This window comes from Sceloporus occidentalis, unplaced genomic scaffold, assembly GCF_023333645.1.
Source record: "Sceloporus occidentalis isolate IW3139 unplaced genomic scaffold, rSceOcc1.0.p SCAF_2, whole genome shotgun sequence".
NCBI lineage: Eukaryota > Metazoa > Chordata > Lepidosauria > Squamata > Phrynosomatidae > Sceloporus > Sceloporus occidentalis.
The window spans coordinates 80,842,143-80,853,753 of NW_028316982.1; the positions used below are offsets into that span (position 1 = coordinate 80,842,143).

Here is an 11,611-nt window from a genome sequence, read left to right on the forward strand (position 1 = left end):
AAGTATAAATGTCAATATATTGTTTCATCAGAGAATAGAGGAATTTCATTTGGCTACAGATAAAGGCCAGTCAATTAATTAGATGGCAAATCTGCAGAACCAGAAATAAATTTGAAAGTAATTTTATAACAAGGAATGGGTTCCTAACAAATAAAAGGAACATATTAGAGCCACAGAGCATAACATCCCAGTCTTACTAATTAAAAAGATTGTATGTACAGTGCTGTGTAAATTTACAGCGCTTTATAAATAAAGGTTAATAATAATAATAATAATAATAGTTCTGCGCTAGAATGGCAGTGATTTCTTATGGGGACAACCACAGATCTTCGATTAAGACTTTCAAAATAGGAAGAGTTGGAGTGGAATGAAAAGTAATTCTGACAATTATTCATCTCCCTCTCCATCTCATTTTTTTTGGCAACCCCCTCTATTAGGACTAGCACAGAGTTATTTCCTGGATGGAGATAATGAAGCCTATTTTCAGTTATTTTCTTGGCCAGTGTTTGCCATGCTAATGTTGTAATGTGATGGATGCCACAACAGTAGTCCTTGGAACTAGTCATATGTTTTTCAAGTCTAATGAATCACATGCACATTCATCTATCAGGGGGTGATATGTAGCTACATGTGAAACTATCAAAGAACAATTTAACAACATTGAATTGTGGTTTTCGGTGGGATCAGTTCAACTGTGGAAGCACCCTATGTTGAGTGATAAAATGAAGGATCATGCACATAGGAGTGAATGACCATTCCACATCATTGGCTTAACTGAGTGATGGGAGTTACAGTCCTCTAACTTATTGCCATTTCACACTCACACACACCGTGATTAAATCTACACTTCTGTACACATACAACATTCAATGAAAGACTCTAGAAATTTCTTCAGTGAGTCAAGCCCCAGGTTGAACTGAGTCTGGTATCCTGTTTCACAGGCTGTTGCTAAGTAGAAGGCATTTCAGAGGGAAACAAAAATAAACAAAAATGCACCCAACAATTGCACTATATCTTGCTAATTACTTTGCTCTGTATGGTGGGGGGAATCCTTCCCGACATCCACAGGTGATGAGCATATAGCCTGAAGCATGAGATTTGATTACCCTTATCATTATCCTAGCTTGCATAGCAACGAATGCAATTAGCAGCCATAAAATTAGTCAGCTTGGTTATTTTGGGTTTGAGGTTTTGTTTTTTTGTTTTTAATCTACGAAGTTAATGTAACCATGATGATGCAATTCATCAGTGGCATTTATTTTAGAAATGGACATCAGTCCATAAATGCTATGAAATGCCCTTGGCTATAAATGATTTTTAATAAATACAAAATAAAAATAAAACCTCCTTGATAATGTTTTTTGAAGACTCTTAGCTATTGTTTCCTATATTAGCTTTTATTCAAGCAGCATCATATTCCACCACCCCGACCCCCAACACCAATGTAAAATTTACTAGCAAAAGGTGAAGCAGGCTGTTTTGGATGTAATAAAAATGAGCAGCCACAACAGCAGCAACAATAAAAAAGAGAGAGTTGAAAACAAAATTGAAACCAAAATGCCGTTAAGAAACATGCAGCCTTAATTGAATACTACCCTGAGCATTCTTCCAAATTTCAGGAGCACCCTAGTGGCTGTGCACAGAAGGATCAGACTAGCATTAGCCCAACAGATGTATGGTGAGAAATCCATTTTCACTGCTGTGTCAACCCAAAATGGAGCCAATTAAACCAAGATGAAGCTAACTGTATCAGTCACATACTGTGTCTAGTGAGTAAACAAGAGATTCAAAAGAACAATACGCAGCAAGTGCACTTGAGAAGGAAAAAGAAAGGAGGGGGATGGACTTTGTTCTCAACTGGAAGAAATAATATACAAGTGAAATGGGATGTTTTAAAGAAATCTGGTACAAAGTGGCATTTGGATACACAATGTTCACTTTGTTTATGGGGACTTATGGCACTACTCCCATGTACGTTTTATTTCAGTACTTCTTGTTCCTTCACTACTACCTGAATAAACTACATGCTGTTTCTGCTGCAGAATTGGAATATATCCACAAACTCTAGTCCATCGACAGGGGGTTTAACAGAGACTATGGTTTCCTGGCACACAACACATACGATAACACTGGTTAACACTAAAACTTTATGAGGCTCTCTTTGCCAGTTTGTCACATCTCCTTTCTGGTTTCCATCCAGCTTTGCTTTACATTCCAATAACTCCCTCCACCATTCATATGGTTATCAACTCACTTTGGCTTTAGGCAACATCTATCCTCCTACCTTTATCTCCCAATGGCCATCATTAAAACTGATCACCTCATTATAACCACAAATTTTGCATTTCTATTGCTATTCACACATAAAACGAGCTCATTCATGACAATAAAGATCCTAGGCACTTGAGTCTGATGAAGCAGACTTAAGTCTATGAACACTTACACTATCAAGCTCTTTTTCTCAGTATCAAAGGTGCTACAAGAGCCCTTTGCTTACTGATCCAGACTAACACAGCTATGACTTTGAATTTTAAGTGATCATAAGTACTGAACTTCCTTTAACAAATTGTGCTACACGTCTATGCATTATCTAAGGCAGGACTTGGAGAAAATAATAATAATAAAAATACATTTCCAAATTCTGAGTCCAAATCGTTCATCAGGAGAAAAGCTCGATAGAGTAACAGAGAGATCCTATTGTGAATCTTATTCTTGGATTGCCACTTCTCTCAGATATGCTAAGATTTCAGCCTGGGGCATTCCCAACATGGTGCCCTTATACCTGATGTCCACCATTGTAGCTGTGAGTGATCAGGATTGTAGTACAATAGTTCTGGAGTACACTAAGTGGCTGAATGTTAATCTATACAGTTCCAAACTCTTATAGAAGAGTGGGCAATCTGACTTGCTTTTCTCTTATCCTTTGCTCTCAGCTTGTCCATGCATATTCTTACTATTATATTTATATGCCTCCATGAATTTTTTCTGCTCCCTTGAGGTTTGGCTGTAAAGTGGAACATCTGTTCTTTGGAATGCGTCATGTGGGTAGCCCCATCAGTTTTAGCAGACACATTTACAAGAAGGTTCTCAGATCATACTTTTGTGATGATAATCTAAATTTACATAGGATGTAAAACAACCTCATAATTGATAGACTTTTCAGCAGGGGCCCTAGACAGGATCACTCTCATAGACCACCATGGCTCAGTATGTGTATCTTTTCTCTTTGGCTTAGATTGCATCTATTATTTCCATCAGTGATGGATCATCGTTGCAAAACTTTATAAACCAGTTGGCATCATTCCCAAAAATATTGTATGAATTGATGGCATGTGCAACAGTATCCAGAAGACAGAATGGTAGACATAAAAAAATGAACACTTTTATGGCTCTCCTACTGTTTCACACTTGTTCGTCAAGGTTAACTATATATTCAAGTCATTTTGTGCTGTCATTAAATATGTTCCACTGCCTCAGTGCCTATTGCATGACAAAGATAGCTTCAATAGATCTACTTGTCTTTTATACTGAACAAACTCTAATTTTACGATGCCATAAATGTAATCACAAATGCTTCCATTTTGTGTTAATAGATTTTTCTATGCATTATTGAGCTCTTGAAATTTTAGATGAAACAGATTCAGTGAAATATGTGTTTTTTTACAGAGCTATGTTGAACTATCCAACATGGATTTTTTAAAAAAACAAATCATACTACAGCAGGTACCTTATAGTGGCAGGTTAATAGCCATAGTATATTGAACTTCAACAATGCTTTTGAATATTTTCTATAATAAAAAAGCGGTAATATATTCAAGGGTAGCTGTGTTGGCCATATAGCAAAGTATAATAATATCAAAAATTAAAAAAACAATGATACCTTTGTTGGAACAACAATAATGCACAAAAAACACAATGAAAGCTTTCAAAGCTCCACTGGCTCCTTCATGAGGCAAAAGTGTTAAAAATCATACAAGAAGGATTTTTTAAAAAATGTTGATGTTAGTCACAGGCCTGCATTTTCTTGATGTTGTTGGTGTTGTTATGAGTTGAGATGGTGTAGAGTAGTGGTTCTCAACCTGTGGGTTATGTCCCCTTTTGGGTTTCGAACGACCCTTTCACAGGGGTCACCTAAGACCATCAGAAAACAGTAGCAAAATTACAGTTATGCAGTAGCAGCAAAAATAATTTTCTGGTTGGGGGTCACCACAACATGAGGAACTTTAATAATAATAATAATAATAATAATAATAATAATAATAGGATTTATTTATATGTCGCCCAATCACTGGGAATCCGTGTGGCTTACAACAGAGGGGATAATAATACAAGCCAATAACAATAAACATGAATTAAAAAATAAATGTAACATAGCAGTGCATTAAACAATAAAATAAAATAAGATAGCGATTAACAATAGCAACAAATAACAAAAAATACATAGCAATTATAGCAACAAAAATACATATTACATAATTGAAGGATCACAGCATTAGGAAGCTTGAGAACCACTGGTGTAGAGGGACACCTGTGCAAACAGGCCCCACCTTCTTCTGGCCACATGGCACTGGGAACAAAGCATTCCAAAGTTCAGGAGTTAAAATTTAAATTCCATTGGCAATACAGAAAGGTACTTCCTCTGAGATCCAAAATGCCTCTATCCCTTGTGAGGTCACAGTCCCCTTTGTTAGGTAAAGAACATTGAATCTCTCAAGAGGAGCCTCCATGCTTTTGCCTTAGAAAAAATTTAGGTGCTGTAATACTAAGTGAGCGACTTCTAAAGACATGATCATCAACAGATCTGCTTGGGTCTTGCAAACTCAGGACTGTGGCATCTTTGATTGAGTCAGTCCATCTGTAATGTTCAGAAGTGTTCCTGAAAATCACCTTCATTGGGACGGATCAGGAATGGAATGAGAACTTCCGGGTGGCATCAGCAGCATTCTGGCATGCAAAAAATGGGTGATAGCCCCCATTCTGTTCCCATCCCGCTCCCTTTCGTTCCATGCTGGGAGCATCCCAAGGGGCTGTGCAATAAACTCCAGAGACAGAGAGATTCTCATAATCACTAGATTAGACTTCTCCACCTTTAAAGCCTGATTGTAAACTCCAACAACTTTAAACTGAGGACTAAATCTCCTCACACAGAGAACATTCCACATTGATTCTTAAACATCTTCATGGGTTTAATGGTTCATTTCTGAGTGCAGTTCAAAATGCCAGTACTTCTATATAGAGCCATAGATATTTTGAGACTACAGGATTTGAAAAAAATGTCTAATTCCTCAATGGCATTAATGTTAGACACTTTCATACATCTTATGTTATTTGTGGACTGCATTTTACACATGGCCCTAGAGGCCTCCAGAACTTCAAGCACTTTTTACTGGCTTCCTATGGTTGGATAGCTTGAAGCCTTTCCACAACAGCGTGTTGATGCAGTCTCTGGTAACGTCCAGGATATATTACTGTAAGGCATTATATGATCCCAAAACTTCAATTAGTACAGAGTTCTGAGTAGTTTTTCCAGGTGGAAGTGTAATGCGCTAATTCAGAAGGAATGACATTGTGTGCTTATTACTGAGCCCATGATGGTCTTTGCTACTGAAGCTTTAAAGCACTTGAGATCCAAACATCTGAAGGACCACCTGCTCCCATATTATTCTGCCCATGTGATTAAGAATGCCAGCAGTAGGAGAGGTGCATTATGCATAGAGTTGACATATATCCAATCTGGTTGTGTTTTTCTCAGATTCTAGTCAAGACATCCACTACCTGTTTGGACCATCATCTGGCCCACATTTAAATTTTTTTTTTTAAAGTATGTCTCTAGTCCTTGTAGGAACTGTGATATGAGGGAAAAGGTGGAGGTATTCGTCCCTCTTTGCCCCTGCCTTTAAGGCATGAGGGAAGGGAGAGTGAGTAATGCAAGCAGTGCTATGTGAAAAACAATGGAGAAAGGCATTGTGGGGTTGAAAGGTGAGATGAGGGAGGGAGTAAAGAATGAGCTATTCAGGTGGCTGTATGGGGAGGTGAACACTGTGAAGACATGAGGTGAGACGTAGTTCTGTGAGCAAGCAGAGATCTCAGTCTCTGTGTTCCAAGTCCAGCACTTTAAATATTAGTCTGCACTGGTTCATAGATCAAATGTAACTGTCTAAAATATTATAAAGTTTCAAACAATGGAGATGAAGAATGCAACAATTAATGACATGAATTGGCATGATTAAAATGGTGTAAATCAGAATGACTGGGACAATAAAAATAATTTACATGATATTCAAATTAGATGCCTGGATTTGAGGAAGTGGAATGTGGAAACCCAAATTATGCATCTACAAAAAAGAAGACTTCTTCTGCAACTGTGCCCCAACTTCAGAATACCTTTTAGAAGAAGGTACTACTGCTGTCCACATTGTATTCCTTTTGACATCAGTTTAAAATATTTTTATTTGCTCAGGCATTTTAAAAAATGATTGGCTCCTTTCAGGGGCTCAGTTTTCTTGTGATTATGTTTAATTTTTATGGTCTTTTAAATACTATATTGCTGATTGGTATTTTTATCTACTCAGAATCTCATGAATAGAGTGAATGAAGTATATTCCGCCTAGATCAACAAACCAATATGTCTTCCTTTTAACCCAAGGAAGGATGGCAAAGAAGAGAGAAGGAGCTGTTTGCAGTGGTATCAACTGCCATAGGGAATGACAATCCATTAGGTCAGGTGCTATTTATCCTATCTCTCCTTTGTACCATAGATGCTGTAGGCACTCCATGTATGGCTGAGAAGGCGTACAGAAAGGAAGTCATAGGATATTTAAAATAAAATTTTAAAAATCTGTCACTGGTAAAATGCTTCCCCTCCCCCAACCTCCTCTTTGTGACTTCTGAAATCAAGATACACATTTATGTGGGCTAGGATGGGAAAATCAAAGCTCAGACTTAGTTAATAAACGTACAGAGAATAGACCAAAGAATAGACTAGAAAAGAAAAGAAGTTAATTGGACCCCCTCTTTCAGACAGATGAAAACCAGACCTTGATTAGAACTACTGTTATTTAACACCAAGCAATTAAAAGCTAGAAATTATTCTCCAATCAATCTTTCAATGAGAATACATTCTGGATGATGGGCATTACTTTTTGAAATGACACAAAACGCGCAGTTTCAAGAAGGGTGCCATTTCTATAAAGATCTATTAGTATTCCCTGCATTTCCCCTTTACAGATTTCAGTTAAAATGGATAAACTGCTTAAGGAGAACTTCATTTTTTTATTTTGCCTTTTTCATGTCAATTACAGAACACTTTGTTAAAATGATTACATAATTTTTGCAGAAGCTTGGTACTGCAGGCTGGAGGAAATAAACTCACTTAAATGTGACTAATGTACTCACAAAATGCCTGCCCAAAGCAGAGTTTCTCAGTTAGGCATCATTCATACACTGTTTTCTATACTCACTCCACAGTCCAAATGCCAAAATTTGGGTGAAGGAGCCTTTTTGCTATTGAATGCTGGTTTTTTAGGCCAAAGGCTAGAGGTTGTGTGGTTCTGAAAACTCCATTTCCTGAGACCTCACCTCAACACTTGGTTCCTGTCTTGTGATAAGGTTACACTGAATAGTGTTGGCACCCTTCAAGGTTACTGTTCCAGAAAATATTTGCAAATAATTTGACATGCTGTCAGCTAGCAGCAGTGAACTCATATAATTCAACATACTAATGTGGCTTTTCACGCCTTAAGCTATAAATAAGCTTGATAGTCGAATGTTTCTGTAATGTTTATTTAATAGCAATCTTTTCTAAATAAATCTTGATTATTCCCTTGCACTTGGGTGGAGATCTCCTCCTGATAATAACAGTTGTTTCTGACCTCGGGCTTGATTTTCCCCCTTTTCATCTCCCTAAAATAACCTGTTAAAGAAACAAGAACAGTCTGATGAGATGGATTCTAGAATTTCAACCACAAAAAGTCTTTTCCCCCCATTTCTCTATTGAATCACTAAGGCTAACAAAACCATATAAACAGACCCTATCACATCAATGCTACCATTTTTGATAGAACATAACCTTTTTTTCCTGTTGTGTTTTTGATCACATGGAAATTCACATTAGATCCAGCCTATCCTTGTTCATTTCTTCATCCTAAAGAGATCTAAAGCTAAGGCTGGGCCACTGATTAGTTGTCTTAGTAGCAATAGCCAGAATAAATGTGTACAAGAGACCTAGCCAGTATTATAGCTGTGGTTGTTGTTGTTGTTGTGTGCCTTCAAGTCATTTCTGATGAACTTATCATGGGGTATTCTTGGTAAGATCTGTTTGCCTTTGCTTTCCTCTGAGGGTGAGAGACATCCTGTGGGTTTTCATGGCTGAGTGGAGATTCAAAACCTGCTGAGTCTATTATAACTACTCACTATTACTATTTAATATTGTGTATTTCAGCTATTAGTTGTACCCATTTTAGATTTTGTTGCAAAATCTATTTTTGAATAAAATTTCAGTTTTCTGTTTTAAATACCACTTTTTTATTTTAAATATCAGTTTTTTCTTATATTAAATAAATATCAGTTTTCAATTTTAAAATATTGTTTGGGATATAGCATGCAATATTTAAACCAACATCGTGCATCTGGAAAGCAACCAGTGTAGCTCTCCCATTCTGTGATTAACCAAGGGTCACAAAAGAAACCCTCAGTAGCACATGACAAGATTAGTTCTGAGAGAAGATGTGTTCAGTCTCAACAAAATAGTTAGGTCCAGGCAGGCAAAGATTGTGTCAGGAGACTGGAATCCAGCCAAAAAAAGGATTTTATGCACAGTAAGTTAAGCAAAAGTAAGGGCTTTCTTGTATAAAGGACAACTGGAATAGCACCACAGATAGCTTGGTTTAAGCTTCTGAAGGTTGGCACTCTCTGGTACTAGAACTACAGAAAGATGTTTTCTTAGTATTATGTGAAAGTCATCAGACAATGTGCTGTTTTAGTGTGGTCAACTCCATTCATTCTGGAGGAGTTGTCCAGACTGCTAAAAGGACCCTCACGTCCTTTCGTAGCCATGGACCTCCATAAGACTTGGGAGATAGAGGCTCTGCCAGGTTATCCCAAGTGAAAAGATTAGCAAGACTGTATCTTATGGATAAACTTGAACACCACATTTTTGTCCTTGCTACAATCTCTCCTGTACCTGGAAGCCTGAATGAGAGGAGTCATGACAACAGTCGTTGTCACAGGACATAAAAATAGCTTGAATATCTTCATATGTGTCATATTAAATCATATTCCATTAAAAACGGAATAGTGGTGCTATTAATTTCCAGATCCAATTGACAGAATTAATCATGTGTCCCCAAGGCACCTATGCATCCTATGGTGAGATTTACTCCATAGTAATCTTCACCAAATTTCATAAGGCTTAGGTCTAAGTAAATATAGGAATATGTGCTCTTTTTTTTTTTGAGAATATCTTTATTGATTTTTAGAATGTACAATATCACTTTCAGAGTGTAACCACAACAAATAAACAAATTCTTTATACACTGTATCTTTGGTGATGTCTTCTTCCATTTTTTACCTCCTCTCTTCTTAAAAGAATAAACAATCCTGGCGTTGCTTTTCTGATTTTCATTGATTCTTGCCTATAGATAATACACAATTTAAACCAATACCAAATAAGTAAACCCAGCCTGTATAAAGACACAAAAATTCCAATAAAGAAACGCTAACTGAAATTGTATATTGCTTTTTTTTTCCTTCACAGATATCAGACCACCTAACCGTGTTTAAATCCTAGAGATCCCTTATCTTTATTCACAATTCCATGAAGCCTTATTTTTACATTTAAATAGTCCAATTTAACAGATTTGTGTCTAAATCCCACCTTGCTTGCAGGAATACCATCACTTGTGTCCATTCCTTATCCATTTTTTCTTTCCTTTTATTATCCAACTTATATGAAAGCAAGTCCATTTGCCTAATATTCATTAGTTGACCTAGCCATTCCTCAATTTGTATCTTACTTTCGTCTTTCCAATGTTTAGCTACTACTGTTCTCGCCAGTGTAACCATATACAGTAAAATTTTCCACACCCTTCTTTCATCCTCCGTATTTAAAAAATAAGTCATATTCAAAAGATAAATTTCTGGATTTTCTTAAAACTAATTCCTAATATTTTTTGTATCACATCATGCACTTCATTCCAGTATTCCTTAATTTTCCCACATTTCCACCACATATGGGCTGTCGTACCTTTCTCTTTATGGCATCTCCAGCAGCTATCCGACTCTTTATTAAACATCTTCTTGAGTCTGACTGGGGTGTAATACCACCTGTTACTAACTTTCAAGAAATTCTCTTTTAAATTCTGGCTACAGGTAAACGATTTTGTTCTCTTCCAAGCTAATTCCCAAGCCTCCAGTGGTATTCCTCTACCAAAATCCTTCGCCCACTCTACCATAAATTGTTTGATCGGTTCTTTTTCATACTCCAGTTCTCTGAATAGGTTATAATATTTAGAAATCTTCCCACTACTGTCATCAAAGATTATTTTGTCTAACTCAGTCGGCTTTAGTTCCAAACCTAAATATAGGAATATGTGCTCTTAAAGGCTTAAATGATTTTGTATTATGAAACTTTTAAGGACCATACTCATCCGCTAACAGCCTGCCTATTCATTATGTTCCGAAGAACTTTCCGCATTTTATCAATATCTACATTGTATTTGGTCTACAGGCAAAAAGGCATCTTTTCTGCAGCTGCACTTCAGCTCTGAAACTGCTTGGACTGCTTTTTAAAATATTCATTAAATTAAATTGCCACTATATGTTTCTCCTCCTGTGTCTGTATTTGTTGTTGTTGCTGTGTTCCTTCAAGTTGTTTCTAACTTATGGCAACCCTGAAGTGAACCTATCATGGGGGTTTCCTGGCAGGTTTCTTCAGAGGGGGTTTGCCATTGCCTTCCCCAAAGCTGAGAGAGTGTGACCCGCTCAAGGTCACTCAGTGGGTTTACATGATGGAGCAGACATTTGAATCCTGGACTTCCAGAGCTGTAATCCAATGCCATGCTAATCTTCTCTGTATCATTCCAATTTTAGTATATGTGCTGCCAAAGTGCATAAATGCTTAAACCACTACGCCATGTTGGCTCAGTTTCGGTAGACCTTACTTCATATTACTTTGAAGTTTACCTGATCTTTGACCTTTATGCTCTAAAGAAAACTGCAAAGCTCCTTTCTCTGCTGCTTTCTGTTAGCCTTCCTCTCACCTTTGTAGATATTTCTGTTATTTTTTGTTTAATATGTTGGTTTGACTCACGTTTAGATTCTAATTATGGGCAGCCCAGGAGTGGAACAGTTCAATTATGAAAGCCACACCTGAAAGAAGGAGGCTTTTCTGCAACTGTGCAAAAGACTCTGGAAGTCCTTTCCCAGAGAGGTCCAGTTTGTTCCCTTTCTGTTTGCCTTTTGCAAGTGGTCCAGGATCTTTTGTCTTTTGGCAGTATGGTATGTTATATTGTTCAATTTCTTATCTCTTTGCCATTTCATCCACAAATTGCTATCTGCCTTCTTTCATTGTCTGTGACAGCTTGTAGCCTTCTATTTCGTTGGTTTATTGTAT

The 11,611-nt window shown here is 37.1% G+C and overlaps 1 pseudogene; it reads right to left on the reverse strand.

Annotated features, from left to right (window-relative positions):
- Nucleotides 1-11,052: 11,052 nt before the first annotated feature.
- LOC149318612 (U6 spliceosomal RNA) lies at nucleotides 11,053-11,108 on the reverse strand (annotated as a pseudogene).
- Between the last annotated feature and the right edge of the window lie 503 nt (nucleotides 11,109-11,611).